Raw genomic sequence first — 5,598 nt, forward strand, 5'->3', positions numbered from 1 at the left:
ATATATATATATATATATATATATATATATATATATATATATATATATATATATATATATTCATTCGCAGACAAAATATTTCGCTATATCACAGCTCCTTCGGGCGCCTAGAAAGCCTCAAGCTTGGATTGAAATCCGGCGGCTTAAACGAATATCTTTGCTTTTAACCGCTGCTGAAACAGTGTTTAATCACAATGATCAACATTATTCAAACGTCATTGTTTACACAAAGACCATTGCGTTATGCGCTAATGGATGATTATATATATATATATATATTTATATATATATATATATATATATATATATATATGTGTGTGTGTGTGTGTGTGTATGTATATATATATATATCATTAAATAAAATAGATGAAAACATATACATAGGTTTGACTACGACCACATTGTCGAGGAGATTAACAGTGCATCGTTTCGAAAACAAAACTATATTTAATTACCTGACTAATGAACATTCCTGTCCTTTATTCCAATTTAAGAAGATTTTAATTGACAACATATATATACTTTTACAGATCAACAATAAAGGACAACTTGAAATACTAGAAGCATTACTAATAAAAATATGATAAACCTACTATTACTAAAATGAACTTTATCAATAGTAATACCATGTTATTATGTATTAAAATAATTAACTAGTTAAGGAAAAAATAAACATAAAATAAAAAATATGAAATAAATAAATAAAATAATTAACACATGAAAAACTGAAATAATTAACCAAAGAAAATATAAAATAATTAACCAAAGAAAATATAAAATAATTAACCAACGAAAATATAAAATAATTGATCAATGAAAAGAAAACACTTATATAAATCGTTCAAAATCAGTTAGAGTAATCTCGTTCTGACGATGAATCTAGAAGAATTGGAAAGTTCTCAGACTCATGATAGATATATTGATTCGACCAGCCAGAAGTGAAGACTTATTTTGAAGTTGGAAAGGATCAGAAATAGAATAGAAAAAAAAAGATTCAGCTTAGAAAAGTAAACAGGTTAGTTCTTAAAACAAGAAAAGAAACATAAAAAAATTCTTATAATAAATATAATACATTTAAAACTTAAAATATTATAAAATAAAAAATTTAACTGTATATTAAATTTCTTAATGCTGTAATATTTTACATTATAAATTTATTATACATTTTACTAGAATATCTTGTGTTTTCTTTTCCGGTTAAAACAACCAGTACTTTTGTTTTTCTTAGATAACCATATTACTTTTAATGCTCGCATTTTTGTATGAAATCCATGATTCTCCCAGGCTTTGCTTTGAAATAATATTCAATGTTTTGTATTCAATATTATACGCATTGTCAACAATCCATAAAAATGGTTACCAACTTCTTAAATCGACTAAATAAAAAAATCAAATAAAGCCAGTAATTAAGTCAATATACAGAAAGAAGGGACAAAATATAAGAGAGAAATAGAATAAACGGGCAACGTCATAAGCAAAAAATTATCGGCCCTAGCACGGCAAAGAGCATCACTTATATTGATTCTATATATATATAACTAAGATAATGTGGCATGCGAACGACATCCCTGCTATGATTTATGAAGTTGTTGACTACGAGAAAGTTGTTATGCTAACCAAGAGCCAATCAGAAGAAATCGAATCTAAAACGTTAATGTTGAGAAAGTTGCTATGGTAACGAAAAACAAATCAGATAAAAACCGTCCCTCACGTTCCTTCCTAATTCTGAGGATTTTTAAAACCAGTAATTGTACTTGTAACTTTTGTTTTAATGAACGAAAATTGAACACCTTTATTTCAAAATATAGCTGGGAAGGTGACCTATGAACTGTAAAATCATTTGAAATTTTGTAGATAAAAGGAGTGAGAACTGAAGATTTAAAGCAGTTCTAAATGAGGAAAACTAACACGTAACCATATATTCAAACACGGTAGTGTTTGAATGATAAAACTCAAATTGTTTTGCATAGTCGTTGAAACCTTTTTTCTTGTCTACAGCTTCCGGTTTGAAAAATCTGCGTATGCGAAATTACATAAAAAGAAAGCTATGCAAGTTTTTTTAAGCTACAATTCTTCCGTGTTTAAAATATGCAAATAATAGCTAAACTAAATGCATTCTGTTTTTTTTTTCATCGTTAATTTGCGATTTGTATTTGTATTTTCCATTGTTCCAGCAATTATATTTTTATCAATAAAACATAACGGAAAATGCTCTAGAGAACCAACTTGCCCTTTAATATTTCATTTTAGAGGCATTCAACATATACCTTAATTTATACATTTTCATTGCAAGGTGGAATCGTTTAGAGAACAATAATTTTTACTTAAAAGCAGCAATACTTCGAATCCAATCAGAGCTTCTTCAGGAAATAACACAACAGTTTTTAGTACAATTCTTTAATTAACACAAAAATCTGCCTTTCATTATTATTTTTTATACATCTTTATTTTTGTTGTTGTTATACTACAATTTGAGACGCTATAACAAACGCAAAACATTTAACATTACAAATCGTTAATATGAAAAATGAAACTGATATTTGGAACAGAAAAATGAAAGTGCTTGCATGGAAAAACGTCCAAATATTTACTTCTCGTTTTCTTTTTCTTTTTAGTAAAAATAAAAATGATTAAAAAAAAACAATTGAATGAAAACACGTTTTAAACTGTTCCAATAAAAAAGTTTCTAGATCGTTAGAAGAGACACATAACTTGCCTTTGCTAACATTTATTTGTTATATTTCTAATTTTTTGACCATGTTCACAAACGTCTGGGGATTGTAATACAACCTCTTTTTTTCGTTAATATAAAAAGTAAAATAAGTCTTTGTTCACAGGAACTAATAGAAGCAAACAAACATATAATATAAGGAACTAAAGTGAACAAAAATTGAGTGAGTACTGTACGCTAATGTTTTAGTGATATAGAGTTATCTCCCTTAGATCATTGACGAAATAGCCAACAGCGCCGGGAAAAGTTTTAGCCGTTGACTTGTGATAAGTGCTTCGTAAAGAGTCGCACTTTTTTGTTTACAATGCCATTCGACGGGGGTGACGTCGGACAAATTTTAATGTCAGGAAAACTAACACTGTATATAATGTAGCTTTTTATGCAAATATAAAAATAGAACTGTTGATAAATTTTTACCTAGTTTCCACCTTAAACTTTTCTTTTAAAACGACGACTTTTACAATTTTTCGAATATGCTGGAAACAACTATCGTGTATAATTATTCCGCAACTAAGGAGTTTTCCGGATATTAAGCAACGTAATTCTTTATGTTTAAAGTGGTAGCTATTGTTGTTCGCGCAAGCGCGCATATTCTTGCCATAGTTGATATACTCACTATTCCAAAGCTAGCCATAACATACACTAACTCAACGGGTCCCGGGTAATATATATATATATATATATATATATATATATATATATATAATGTCATTATATCATTGATTATTCTCCTTGGTTATTTTAGTAAATATTCAACAGTTTTTATGGATGCAATGCAGAAACATGAAACTTTGGGAAACGATACATTTCATGGTATTAATGTGACCGACGTTATTGTTTTACTGATAGCTTATTGAAAAATTCGAATCTATACGCTACTGTTGACTACTGTAGATCCACTAGGGTTGGAAACCGGAAGTGTCTATTCTCTATTCGGCAACTTTATCTGTTAGACACAACACGCATTCCAAAATAAGAGCGAAACATTCAATCTAAATCAAACTAAAAAAAACCCAAAACAAAACAATAATGCAACAGAAAAATATATCTTACAAAAAGTAGGACTCCTATGTTCCACTCTCACCATCACCAACAACAAAACGATATTTGATAAAAGAAATAAAAGAAGAAATTCTGATTATTAGATTACAGGCTTCAAATGCAGGCAAACATGAAAGTGACAAACTATCAAACAACAGATCAAATACAATAAAACATCAACAAGAACAAATGCAAATGAATATAAATAAACAAGGAAACCAAATAAGCCAAAACAGAACAAATACAAAATTGCAGATCAATAAAATTGTAGTTGAAGCATGAAATTGTATTTTGCTGGATAGCATCCATGGTAACCTGAACATCTTGCTTAAAAGACGTGACCAAACGATCCATGAAATGCATTAGTTATGTCGTCTCACCAACCAAAAGAGAAAGAATCAACCCGAATGATCAGTGGTTTGACAAATGACAAAAATAAAATATAATAGAATAAACAATAATAATAATATACATAAACGATATAATCATATCGGCTATGATGTATTTTCGTAACTTTTGCACGTGGCGCTCAACCACTGAGTTTTTAAAGCGTTGTTATTTCAAAGAAAGAAAATGCAGAACCATGCCCCCAAACGTACATAGGTACAGACACACTAGCAAAAATACAGACACACACTCGTATACACATTTGATTTTTCACTCTCAATTATTTAATAGAGAGAGAGAGAGAGAGAGAGAGAGAGAGAGAGAGAGAGAGAGAGAGAGAGAGAGAGAGAGAGGGGGATAGCATGAAAGAAACAAAATTCAACGCCCCACAAAAGCCGAACCTAATAAAATTGATCTAAAAAGAAACAGCATTTTTTTTATTAATAAAACATTGTAACCTAGCCAATAGACAATTGCGAAATTATCTGGATTAATGAGAATACCAATATTATATTATCATTAATAAAGCGGAATATGACTCCAAATTAGATGGCATTCACAACGTTAACAAATTAAAAGTAAAAATAATTATTATCGCATACACACCTTAAAATCAATAAAATAATAAAACAATCACTGCAAACAATATTTATTGCCATGATGACAAATTTTACTAAATAATATTAAACCTAGATATTTATTTATCCTATTCGTAAAGCAAACATTCCATTATTATTTCTGGAGAAACGCACCCTCCCGTATTAACTGTCTAAAACAATTAACGAAATCAAAATTCCTATTGTCCCCAACCAATCATCATTATATTATTACGCTTATCGCTCCGTCCGTTATCATGCTGTGCATCCCTAAAAAAGGAAAGTGGAATATTCCAAATAAACCTTGTTTGTCATCCTTGAAAAAAACTGAAATATAAAAAAAATTGGTGTCGCTGTTGAGGCAAAGCTAATAAAAACGATTTGTCTTCCTTGGCCTTTTGGCTAAGATCAAAGTGTAGTATCTGTTCTTCAAATGTTACATTTCAATTGCTCCTCTCTCAGTGGAAGAGAAATCCTTTACGACTAAGACAAGTTTTCTCCACGTTAAAAAGACGACCCTGGTGTCTAAATCTGTCCCGTGGCGAGGCATTGTGAATAGGTACTATGTTTAATGTAACAAAGTTCTCATATTAAAAAGTAACTGGAAAAAGTTATTACTGATTTAATAAAAAAATGCCCTGGAAATGTCACTTCTGATTAATTATAAAATGCCCTGGAAAATGTCCGTTCTGATTATTTGTTTTTGTTTACTTGCCTTCCCACAAGGACGGAATTAGACATGAGGTCAGTTAAAAATTTAGGGGGAAACCAGCTCCCCAAAAGGGCACTCTGGTCAATATAAAAATAACAACCACACACTTAAAGTCAAACAATCAATAAGCA

At 29.8% G+C, this 5,598-nt stretch overlaps 1 pseudogene; it reads left to right on the forward strand.

Moving 5' to 3' along the window:
- The first annotated feature begins 5,136 nt into the window (after nucleotides 1-5,136).
- LOC145284259 (U2 spliceosomal RNA) lies at nucleotides 5,137-5,234 on the forward strand (annotated as a pseudogene).
- The last annotated feature ends 364 nt before the right edge of the window (nucleotides 5,235-5,598 follow it).

Source organism: Euprymna scolopes, chromosome 8 (genome assembly GCF_053919585.1).
Source record: "Euprymna scolopes isolate OS-2025 chromosome 8, ASM5391958v1, whole genome shotgun sequence".
Classification (NCBI taxonomy): Eukaryota; Metazoa; Mollusca; class Cephalopoda; order Sepiida; family Sepiolidae; genus Euprymna; species Euprymna scolopes.